The following is a 13,200-nucleotide window of genomic DNA, read 5'->3' on the forward strand; positions in this document are numbered from 1 at the left end:
ATGTATTAGTGTTGTTTTATTTTTTGGGGGGCGGGGGACGTTTTTCAAATGTTTGTTTACATAAGTGTCGAAAATAACACCGGGGAGTAAAAAACAACTGCATCACAAAGGTGTTTCTGTTAAACGGAACAATTCTGAATGCACATTCAAATAATTTTCACTCAGCAGCATCACGGATTCCAATTGCTAGAATATTTTAAAAGTATTGCAAACTGCAGTTGAAAACAAAAGTTGGAGGAGCTTTTAAATGTTTGAAAAACTAATTCCAGTTCTATTTTCACTACATATGCCATGATCAAAGTGTTTTCACGGGGACATGTACTGTATGCATAAATCTAACCCTGTTAAGTACATGTTATAGACATTGTAAAGTTGAATTAAATTAGAAACCAGCCAAGTGCAGCCATCAGGGCTGTTAAGGCCACTGAACTGCAAAGGTTGTGTCACGGTCAAATGACTACCAAAAGTTGATTGACCTTCTGACATTTTGTGAGGCACCTAACCGTTTAGCATCAGTAGCATCAATTTGTGCTCATTCACATCATGAGGGTCCTTCGACCCCCTTTTACAATTGACATCCTGGCAGGTCTTTGATCAGCTAAACACAACTAGACATAATTGAAATATGCAGATCATTTGTCTTTTTTTTTGAAAGGGAAATGTTGAACGCTTTGCGCTCAAAAAGGCTGTTTCCCAAATGCTGCGCTACTGAAAAAAAAAATCATTTCTAGTTGGCTTTCCAGCTGAACTGTCATGGCTAAAAGGAAATTAAAGGACTGTGAAGGGGGCTACTGGCAGAGAAGCGGGACCTTTGGGGGTCGGGGGTTTGGTTTATGTCTTTGATCTTTTTAGAGCAAAGAGAGGGGGAGTTGTTTCTGAGCTGGCAAACACATTTAGCCAGTAATTGTTCAGATCAGACTGACAATCAGTCTTAGAAATGCATGGACAAACAAAAGTTTACAGCTCCAATTGGAAAAGTCAACAGGTCTCACATGGGGCCCATACATAAACAATGAAACTGTTGAGATGGATCTCAACTTTGATCAGTTGTTTGCGTTTCAATTATCCAGGCTGGTCGAACTGGTGGCTTTTGTTACCCCGGCGTATATAATGAGCCGGCCTGTCATTTTCAATATAGAACTTTCCTGTGCGTTTGTACAATGCACCTCTGAACACATCCCGGAGAGTCAAATCTCCACATCTATCAGAATGAGTACATCTGAACAGTTTGGTAACAACCCTGCTTTTTCCTTTAATATTTTCTTTAGAATACACTAGCACATGACTGCTTGGCCTGCAAATCTGGGCGAAATGCAAAACTGGCCAACATGCACACATACAAAATAAAAAAATGATTCCAAAAAATAAAAAAGAAACTTATTCTTATGCTCACTGAAAAATTGATTTAAAAATACTTAGCAATCAGTGTATTGACAATAATCAGAATCAGAATCAGAATCATCTTTATTGGCCAAGTATGTAGAACACACAAGGAATTTGTCTCCGGTATAACACGCTGCATAATGCTTTTATATTGCATTTTCTGTCTGTTAATAACATCACTCAAGAAGATGGATAATTGACAGACTAACTCATTCTTGCTAAGAACAAGGAATTTGGCCCAAATTTATCACAAACAGTAACACGCCAGAAAGCTGTGCTGGAATTTAAGTCTTGGAAGATATAATCAATATTTCATCAGGATAGTTGACACATGAAAAGCTCTCAACACTGTGATGTTAACACTTTGTTTTATTGTCAGAAATTGTGCAGTCTTCTGAATTTAAGACATTACATTTCATTAATTTACAAAATGGCTGTTGGAAAAAACAATGTGAAATTGGAAAAAATTTATATCAAAGTAATCAATCCACAAAATCAAAATGCTTTGCAAAATTATCTTTTTTTTTTACCACTTGGGGGCAGTGGTAACAAGTACTGTAGTTATCAACATTGTGTAAGTACCTAATCCACATACAGTTGTACGGTTGAAAAAAAACAAAACCCTTTCGCTCCCTCCCTGTTCATCATACATGAAGAGGGAAGTATATCTCCGCCTGCTAACAGGGAGAATTCTCTTCCAGTTCTCACTTGCAAAGGCAAAATATTTCAATTCCCGGAAAATGTGTGTGCTAAAAAGACGGCAAAATGGAATTAAATTAATCCTATCTTCTAAAATATTGCTACAGGAGATTTTCAAAGAAAACCTCAATGACCACCCCACTCCTGGTCTGCATGACAGACTGTCAACAAAAGTTGTTTGCGCCCTGGGAAAATCATCATCATGCTGACTGTTTCAGAGCTCATGCAAGAAAGTTGTTAGAGGTTGTAAGTGCTTTTTGATTGGAGCACCTCTGTGTTAGCTTGTGGCATTTGAAGCTGCTTAGTGACGCAGGGTCACGTTCCCTGTTCACCCCTGCTATTCTACGGCCTCCACAGGGGGGTCGTGGTAGGGGTTAAATTGCTCCCTAAGCAAATGAAAAAGCTAGCTTTGTTTGTTTATTCTCAGGGATGGTAGTTGCGCTCAATAAAATGGATGAAAGTGAGTTTTTTGCACCGGAATTACTCCACATTTGCATGGCAGAATGGCAACACAGAAGGTGTGAGTTTTCCCACGAGCTGGTTCTAAGGAGAGGCTAGACCAGTAGCCTAATTCAATCAATTTACAGTCTGCTGTCTTTCCAGTGCATACAAATGTGAGAGAAAGTGCAATAAAAGTATTGTACTGTCATTCGTAATTCTCTCATAACAAATAAAATGCTTATCGTTGTCATGTTACATGACTAAATTATCCCAAAGGGATGTGTTTTAAGTGTTCTTGTGTCTGGCAGCTGGCCAGCTTCAATTGAAAGTCATTTGAAAAGGAAACGCCACGTTAATCCAATGTGGAAGGATTTAAACAGATTAATGTCAAGTATTTACAAGACCAATTCATTCAAGTATCTAGATTAGACAGGCTTTTGTAGGTCAAGAATCACCAAGGAACTGGTCCATTTCTCTCTTGCATACCACAGCAGACAACATTGGTGTACAGGTATCGCACGATCCATTAAACAAGTGGAAAAGCATTCATGTTTTGGGCTCTATAACACTGATGAATTAATTTTGACATTAGTATGATTGTTCAGAATCTCAAGCAAAAATTTGACCCAAGAAGACAATCTTTTTTTATTTTCCATGTACATTTTTTTTCACAACTCAGACAAATAGGAGGTCAAGCAGTGTTTTTAAACGGATTCATGGAGGTGTTCAACCTCAGACATTTCCACTGCAATTGACTGGCTCAAATTACAATTCATTTGGGACCTTATCGTCAAATGTTAAGTAGAATCCAACTGTGGACCTGCGGGATGATCCTTAGTCTGCTTCCTGAGCACCCTTAAGAGATCCTTGAGCAAAATGCAGCACCTCACTCTGATACCTCTGCCTTGCATACTTGTCTCGAGAATCCATTTGTGAACAAATTATGTGATCGGAGCATTTCCACTGAGGAAAGAATCAAGGATAGTTAACTAAAATCAAAATAGTCATGTTGGATATGCAAATATCCCTCCCTTAAGTGTTTGTACATATGTGGGAAAATACACATTGCACACTCACTTTTAGAATTTTCATCAAACTGCAACATTTTCAAGTTCATGTGAATTGCAAGGAATTACTCCAATGCCTAATACATGACTGAATACGAAACTTATTTGCTCAGATTTTCAATGTGGAAAAACCAAACGCACAAAATTTCCTGGCAGCTCATTTCGCGTATTCTGGGAGGAGTAAAGTATATGCAAATGATGATTTATCAATTATGAATTGCAATGGCTTGCAAAGCCTCGTTTTTCACTTTTCAATACTGTGACTGAAAGGCAGGTGCCAAGTAGCGCACAAATGGATGTCAGCGTAGCTCAGGCAAAATAAAAGGGGGTAGGAAGATTTTCTTTTTGACATTTTTGAGGCTACTTAACAAAGAGAAACAAAATTATTGCAACATATAGTGCAGTGGTCCTCAACTAGAAATGCTGGAGGTCCACTTTTTTTTTTTATTAAGACCAAGGTCCGGTCCCATGCATGGCGGTCATAAGGAGCAGGGCTATATGCCCATTTAGTATGGGCATATATAAAATAACAATTATTCACTCTGCCAGTACACAGCAAATAATGAGAGGTATTTTGTTGAGGCACAGGAACTCTTTTATTTTGTTAAGTTGTGCCTGCTAAGAAGATACATCAAAATATCCATTTCCTTTAACAAAAGAAATCAATCCCAATTTGCATTTTGTATTGCATCACAAAGCTGGCCAGACAAATCAGCAGCAAGGACTTCAGTTCGTCTGGTCGATGTGGAATCTACAGTGGAATTTGCTTTATTTTGGCTGTCATTTGCTACTTTTCTTTGCCTTCAAACATTGTGCCCATAACTTCAGTCATGCATTCTTTTATAATTTCTGCATCAAAGAATGGTTTCTTGTGCTTACCCAAAACCCAGGCCACTTTCAGTGAGCACTCTGTTGCTTTTTGTTGGTGTGTCATACATGTCACAATCTTCCTGCTTGAGTCTTGATATGACCTTTTCAGTTTCTTTATTTCGTTTGTTCTTAGCTATGAATTAGGAGGGAAATCCCGTTCAAAAGAGCTGTGCTCTGTCACATAGTGGCGTTTAATATTTTGACTCTTGACCAGAGCTACCGTCTTTAGGCATATTAGACATAGTGGCTTGGTGCTCGACAGAGGTAGAATGAAAGCATAGTTGTCAGTCCATTCTTCATTGAAACGCCGATTTTCACTGTCCACCTTTCTCTTTGAAGCAATTTTAGAGGACGCCATTGTGACGTTTATTTACCTGTTCTGCTGTTAAACAGCTCTCAAAGACCCCCTGGTAGATGGGAGCAAAACTGCACACAATCGAAACCTTCGTCTTAATTGTGTGTGCGGCTCTCCTGGACTGAAGTTGTGAGCGCACGGTGGCGTTGCGCATGCGTCTGTTTTCGGCCACAATGAACTATTTTGAATGCGTGTTTATTGGGATAGACGCGTGCTGAGGCTTATGTATGGGCACACCTTAAATTCAGAGGAGCCAATCAGCGCCTCGTATATGCTGACGCTTATGTATGGACACACCTTCAGTTCAGAGGAGCCAATCAGCGCATCGTTATCGCCGACATGCCCTGCTCTGCCAGGGTCTCCAGTGAGTCAAACATTATACACACAAAGTCGCGCTGCGCGGTCCTCTGCATTACATCTGTTAGTGCACGCAAAGAATACAACGGATAATTTTAACAACCGATCGCGGTAATGCGCAGATTATAGTCCACAAATATAAAATGTATAACTTTACTATAAAACTTTTACTTTACTATAAAATCACTTTATAAATTATTATTTTATACAATTTACCGAGGGTCCGGACAGAGGAGGCCCGGACAGAGGAGGTCGGCGGTCCGGACTGAGGAGGTCGGCGGTCCGGTCGTGGATCGCGGTCCGCCAGTTGAGGAAGGGGGATATAGTGTATTCAGCAATGACATTTAGAAGCTTCTAAATGCTGTACGTACAAAGCGTCAAAGTCATTAAAACTAAAAAACTAAAAGCACACCTTAGATCGTGGGCCTGACGGGAAAACATTTGTGAACTACTAAAACTGATTAAACTAACCGATTACCACCATATATATATATATACATATATATATATATATATATATATATATATATATATATATATATATATATATATATATATATATATATATAAAAACATCCTCATCTCACACCTCACCATCTCACCAGAGGCCAGGAAGCTTGAGGGTTCTGCGCAGTATCCTTGCTGTTCCCAGCACTGCACATTTCTGGACTGAGATGTCCGATGTTGTCCGATCTGTTGCAACCACTCATCTAGTTTGGGGGTCACTGCCCCGAGTGCTCCGACCACCACAGGCACGACTGTCACCTTTACCTTCCAGGCTCTCTCCAGCTCCTCTCTGAGCCCTTGGTATTTCTCGAGTTTCTCATGTTCCTTCTTCCTGATGTTTCCATCACTTGGGACCGCTACATCCACTACAACGGCTTTCCTCTGCCCTTTATCTATGATCACGATATCTGGTTGGTTCGCCATTACCATCTTGTCGGTCTGGATCTGGAAGCCCCACAGGATCTTCGCTCTGTCATTCTCCACCACCTTCAGAGGTGTTTCCCATTTTGACCTTGGGGTTTCCAGTCCATACTCCGCACAGATGTTTCGGTAGACTATGCCAGCCACCTGGTTATGGCGTTCCATGTAGGCTTTCCCTGCCAGCATCTTACACCCTGCAGTTATGTGTTGGATCGTCTCAGGTGCCTCTTTGCACAACCTACACCTTGGGTCTTGTCTGGTGTGGTATATCTGGGCCTCGATGGCTCTGGTGCTCAAGACCTGCTCCTGAGCAGCCAGGATGAGTGCCTCTGTACTGTCCTTCAGGCCAGCCCTCTCTAGCCACTGATAGGACTTCTTGAGATCAGCCACTTCAGTTATGGTCCGGTGGTACATCCCGTGTAGGGGCTTGTCCTCCCATGATGGTCCCTCTTCCAGCCCCTCATCTTCTCTTCCCCATTGTCTGAGACATTCTTTGAGTACGTCATTCGTTGGAGCCTTCTCCTTGATGTATTCATGGAGCTTGGATGTTTCATCCTGGACAGTGGCTCTCACACTCACTAGTCCCCGGCCTCCTTCCTTATGGCTTGCGTACAGTCTCAGGGTGCTGGATTTGGGATGGAACCCTCCATGCATGGTTAGGAGCTTTCGGGTCTTAACGTCCGTGGTCTGAATCTCTTCCTTTGGCCACCTTATTATTCCTGCAGGGTATCTGATCACTGGCAGGGCATAGCTGTTTATTGCCCGGGTCTTATTCTTGCCATTGAGCTGGCTTCTTAGGACTTGCCTCACTCGCTGGAGGTATTTGGCCGTAGCCGCTTTCCTTGTTGCCAGTTCGAGGTTGCCATTGGCTTGTGGTATACCGAGGTACTTGTAGCTGTCCTCAATGTCTGCTTTTGTTCCTTCTGGGAGTGAGACCCCTTCAGTGCGTACTACATTTCCTCTCTGAGTCACCATCCGACTACATTTCTCAAGCCCGAATGACATCCCGATGTCGCTGCTGTAGATCCTGGTTGTGTGGATCAGGGAATCTATGTCCCTTTCGCTCTTAGCATACAGCTTTATGTCATCCATGTAGAGGAGGTGACTGATTGTAGCTCCATTTCTGAGGCGGTATCCATAGCCTGTCTTGGTGATTACTTGGCTTAGGGGGTTCAGTCCTATGCAGAACAGCAGTGGGGAGAGTGCACCACCTTGGTATATGCCACATTTGATGGACACTTGGGTAAGTGGCTTGCCATTGGCTTCAAGTGTGGTTTTCCACATCCTCATCGAGTTCGCAACAAAGGCTCTTAGGGTCCTGTTCACCTTATACAACTCCAAGCATTCAGTGATCCATGTATGTGGCATTGAGTCATAGGCTTGTAATCATGTTTGTAATCTTGTAATCAATCCAAGCTGTGCACAGGTTGGTACGTCGGGACCTGCAGTCTTGTGCGACTGTTCTGTCAACCAGGAGTTGATGTTTGACTCCTCTGGTATCTCTACCAATGCCCTTCTGTGCTTCGCTCATGTATTGATCCATGTGTCCACTTATCTTAGCCGCAATGATGCCTGACATGAGCTTCCATGTAGTGGAGAGACAGGTTATTGGCCGATAGTTGGATGGAACTGAACCCTTCGAGGGATCCTTCATGATCACGATTGTTCGCCCTTCAGTTAGCCATTCTGGGTGAGTCCCATCCCTCAGCAGCTGGTTCATTTGTACTACTAGGCGCTCATGGAGTGCTGTGAGTTTCTTTAGCCAGTAGGTGTGGACCATGTCCGGGCCTGGTGCTGTCCAGTTCTTCATATCTGAGACTCTTTCCTGTATGTCTGCCACTGTTATGGTAACTGGGTTCTGTTCAGGGAGGTTGCTGTGCTCCTCTCTCAGGGTCACCAGCCATTGTGCACTGCTGTTATGTGCAACCTCCTTCTCCCATATGCCTTTCCAGTACCTTTCAGTTTCCAGTCTTGGTGGGTCAGCTCTGTTGTTAGGACCCTGCCACTGAGCGTACACTTTCGCAGGTTGTGTTGTGAACAGCCTGTTTATTCGCCTGGCCTCATTCTCTTTCGTGTACCGCTTTAGGCGACTGGACAAGGCTTGGAGCCTTTGTTTGGCAGTTTCGAGTGCTTCAGGTATGGTCATCTGGATGTACCTCTCGGGTATCGGCCTTTTCATCACACCTCTCTGGGCCTCCGTCAATTGACTCACATCTTTCCGGGCCGCCTTGATCTTAGCCTCCAACCGTCTTTTCCATGGTGGGTAACGTATCTCATGGCTTCCATGGTTGCTCTTATAGCCCAGAGTCTCCAGGATCACTGATGCTGAAGCGTATATCAGCTCATTGGTTTCTGTGATCCTCAGTGCTGCATTCACACTTTGAGATTTTCAGATGGTACTTCACATAGCCGTTGTAATCGGTTTCTAGGTTGCCCAGCTTTCATTCTCGCCATGATCTTAGCTTTCAGGTCAGTTGCTGCCTCGCTCAGCATTTCATTCATTGGGGCTGGCCACCCAATCTCATCATCTGCATTCATTGTGGCTTGCCTCCCAATCTCTTGTATGACCTCCTCCTCTGATCTGGCAGCCTGGGGACTTCGCCATGGAACCTGCGTTGTACCTCATCAATCTCAAGTTGTGACAGCAGTTGCCGTTTGTGGATGTTGGAACACTGAGTTACTCGTTGTCTCGTGGTCAACCGTGACTGTGGGTTTCGAAGTAACCATTTAGCCCACATTCTCTGCATGTAACCCCTCTGACTAGGGTTGCTTGAGTAGTAGCATTCCAACAGAGCCATGTTATCGCCTCTCGCCCATCTCCGCTTTGTTCCAGTAGCCCATTTTTCATCAAGGTGCTCTGGTTCCCCAGCACCTGACGCAGACCTTGTTTGGCCGGGCGACGTCTGAGCCGGCATGTCATTCGTTTTATTGTCTCTCATCATTGTATGAGGTAGGCATTAGCGTGAAGGATCTTGCCCAAGGATAAGCGAGAACATAAAGCGCTGGTCCACAATGAGGACCAGGAGGTAAATCAAAAACAACTAACAAAAGGTGCTTGCACAAAAGAGCAAGAAAAGGAAAGTAAAGCCCACAAACTATGAACGAAAAACAATGTAACACTTTGTACACGCATGAAAAGCCAGATCATCAAAACAAAATGGTACTTACACACAAACTTGGTACCGAGACTACACGCGAAAACACGACGAGGTCAAAAGCCACTAGTCAATGAGCAATGAGGTAAGCAATGCCATAAACAATACTCCCACAACCGGTGTAGAACGTAGGAGTCCTTAAATAGTGTCTCTATTGATTAATGATTGCCAGCATACTGCACACTGGATGGTGTTATGTGCTCATTTTTGCCCCAAGCGGGACTCGAACCACCGTCTCCCGTATGCCAAACCGATGCCTTACCAACTGAGCTATCCAGCCGCTAATATATATATATTAATATATATATATATATATATATATTTATTTTTTTTTTCCACTGATTTCACTGATTTTTACACGAGTAATTAAAAACAAAAAAACTGAGGAGCCATTTGGGAGCTCTTTTTAGTGAGCCCAGCCAAAAGAAGCGGCTCTCTAAAAAGAGCCGGAATTCCCACCACTAGAAGGCAAAGTCGCCGCTTGGAATGGAAACGGATCGACACGGCACAGGAAAAATGAAGAAATCTTTTGTCAACGGACGCTACCAATTCTTCTTGACTTTGAAACGTCGCTCGCAGCGCACGCGTGCACCTTTTGAGCACGACGGCTCCGATCCGCTGCGAAAGGACCTCTCCTTTCATCCAGAACGGCTTCAAGCGACAAAGGGTTCATTAGCTAAGAGGGCTAAGATCGCACGACGCTCCGTTTTTTACGCTACGTGTTGCGTCGTGTTACTTTGTGATTGGAAGCCGACTGAGAAGGTAAAAGGCCAAGCGCGGCGTTACAGCTGCGGCTGTCGCGAAAGCGCCGCAGGAAGGCAACGGCCGCTTTTGTCGCCGATGGAATTTTCAGGAACGTTTTGTCCAACGCGACGAAGCAAACCCTCAAACGTTGCCCTCCCCGCCCTCAAACTTTGCCCTCCCCGCTTTATTATTTGTTGAATAGAAAAACATTCCACTTGGACAGAGTCGAAGGAGAATCGAACACCAAATCAAGCGGCTCGATAGCTCAGTAGGTAAGGCATCGGTTTGGTGTTACGAACTCGGGTAAACCGAGTTAGGGAGGGGGATCCAAAAAACGTAGACAAAAACAAGGTCTCCGATGTAAAGACAATTTAATGTCCAAATCGAAGCGAAAATAAGCGAGAACATAAAGCGCTGGTCCACAATGAGGACCAGGAGGTAAATCAAAAACGACTTACAAAAGGTGCTTGCACAAAAGAGCAAGAAAAGGAAAGTAAAGCCCACAAACTACGAACGAAAAACAATATAACACTTTGTCCCACAACCGGTGTAGAACGTAGGAGTCCTTAAATAGTGTCTCTATTGATTAATGATTGCCAGCAGGTGTGCTAGGGAGACCGCTCCTGCCACCTGCTGGCCAGACCGAAAAACCGAAATGTGACAGTACCCCCCCCCTCAACGGACGCCTCCTGGCGGACCACCCGGCTTTGACGGGTGCGCTGCATGGAAAGCCCGAAGCAGGGACGGGTCTAAGATCCAGGAGCCGGGGACCCACTGCCGATCCTCTGGGCCGTAGCCTTCCCAGTCAACCAAATACTGAAAACCCCTACCCCTGCGCCGAGAGTCCAAGATTTCACGCACGGTGTACACTGGTTCACCGTCGACGATTTGTGGAGGAGGCGGCGACGTGAGCGGAGGAGCCAGGGGACTGGTGGCCACCGGCTTCAACAGGGAAACATGGAACACGGGGTGGACCTTCATGGTGGGCGGCAGTCGGAGCTTGACGGAGACGGAGCTGAGGACCGATTCCACCTCGAACGGTCCAGTGAAGCGAAGCCCCAACTTGCGAGATGTACCGGCGAGTCGCAGATCCTTAGTCGCCAGCCACACCTTCTGTCCCACCTGATAGCTGGGTGCTGGGCGTCGGCGACGGTCAGCGATCTGCCGGTTCCGCTGAGCCGTGCGTGACAGTGCTGCTCTGGTCTCCTTCCATACGCGATGGGCCCGACGTAGATGCAGCTGTATGGAAGGGAGTTCCACCTGACCCTCCTGAGAAGGAAACAGAGGAGGTTGGTAACCATATGCCGCCATGAAAGGAGACCGACCGGTAGCTGATGTGACGAGGGTGTTGTGGGTGTATTCCACCCAAGGCAGGTGGGCCGACCACGAGGAGGGGCGATGGAGGCAAACGCAGCGCAGAGCTGCCTCCAAATCCTGGTTCATGCGCTCCGTTTGGTCATTGGACTGTGGGTGGTATCCGGAAGACAGACTCGCCGTGGCCCCCATGGCCTGGCAGAAACGTTTCCATACCCTGGAGATGAATTGAGGGCCCCGGTCCGACACAATGTCCACCGGAATTCCATGAAGACGGAAGACGTGTCTCACTAGGAGGTCGCCGGTTTCCTGGGCAGAGGGCAGTTTGGACAACGCAACAAAATGGGCAGATTTAGAGAAGCGGTCAACTATGGTGAGTATGACTGATTTTCCCTGGGAAGGAGGCAGGCCGGTGACAAAATCCAGGGAAATGTGGGACCATGGTCGAGAAGGAGTAGCCAGCGGTTGCAGCAAACAGCCGGCGGTTGGTGGGACGCCTTACTGCATGCGCAGGTGGAACAGGCCTTGATATAGTCCTGGGTATCCTTGCGTAGCTCCGGCCACCAAAACCGCTGCGACACGAGGTCCAAGGTCCGGTTCACCCCTGGATGGCATGCCACCTTAGAAGTGTGCCCCCACTGTAACACCTCTGCGCGCAGAGGTGGGGGTACAAACAGTCTCCCGGCCGGACAACCAGCCGGGACTTGAACTAAGCGCTTCGTAAATCGAGTTTGGAGAAAATAGTGGCGGATTGGAGGGGGGCGAACGCTGAATCTAATAACGGAAGTGGGTATTTGTTCTTGATGGTGATTTCGTTCAGGCCCCGATAATCGACACACGGGCGTAACGTCTTGTCTTTCTTCTCGATAAAGAAGAATCCGGCCCCCAGTGGGGATTTAGACGGCCGAATGAGGCCAGCCGAGAGTGAGCTATCTATATATTCTCTCAGCGCCTCTTGTTCCGGCAGAGAGACCTGATATAAACGGGAATTCGGGAGTGGGGCGTTCTCTATCAGGTCGATGGCGCAGTCGTACGGCCGGTGAGGCGGCAATGACTGGGCACGGTCTTTACTAAACACTTGGCGCATGTCATGGTAAATACGCGGAACTTCGTCCAAACAAATAATTTCTGGTGGCTCGTTACAGGTCGGCCCTCTCTTTTCTGCCGCCGAGAGCAAACAGTGAGTGTAGCAAAATGCGCTCCAACTCTCGATTGCCGGACGTTCCCAGGAAATGACAGGGTTGTGTTCGCGCAGCCACGGCAACCCCAACACTAACGGTACCGATCGAGACCGCATGAGATAGAATCTACGGTATTCGATGTGATTGCCTGATAATTTTAGTTTCACCGGCGCGGTGATTTCTTTCACTTCCGCCAGGAGTCGTCTGTCAAGATCGTGAACCCGCTTTGTCTCTCTTAGGACCTCAACCTGGCAACCCAGTTCCTTAGCTAGGCTGGGGTCTACAAAACAATTGTCCGCAACAGAGTCCACCAAGGCCCGAACAGAAATGACCCATAACGGACCATAAAGAGTTCCGTCCAACTCGAGTCTTGGTGGATGTCCAGGATGGACCTCCTCCCGTCTCGACTCACGTGACGCAGTATCGGGCACAAACTCACAGTTTTCGGGGCGCCCGGACGGGCGGGCCGGTGTCGAGGAACAGTTGGAAACCCGGTGTCCAGTTTGGCCGCAGTAGAAGCAGGCTCGATCCCGAATCCGACGCTCTCTCTCCGCTGGTCCCAGGCGTCCGCCTCCCAGCTGCATGGGCTCCTCCTCTGCGTCGGCTGGATCGGAACACGAATGACGCTCGGATCCGGGTGGTCGCCAGGACTCGTGCTCAGCCGGCCGACGACCCGTACGTCGGGGTGGAACACGGGTAGTTCCTCG

The sequence above is a fragment of the Hippocampus zosterae genome, chromosome 11, assembly GCF_025434085.1.
Source record: "Hippocampus zosterae strain Florida chromosome 11, ASM2543408v3, whole genome shotgun sequence".
Lineage (NCBI taxonomy): Eukaryota > Metazoa > Chordata > Actinopteri > Syngnathiformes > Syngnathidae > Hippocampus > Hippocampus zosterae.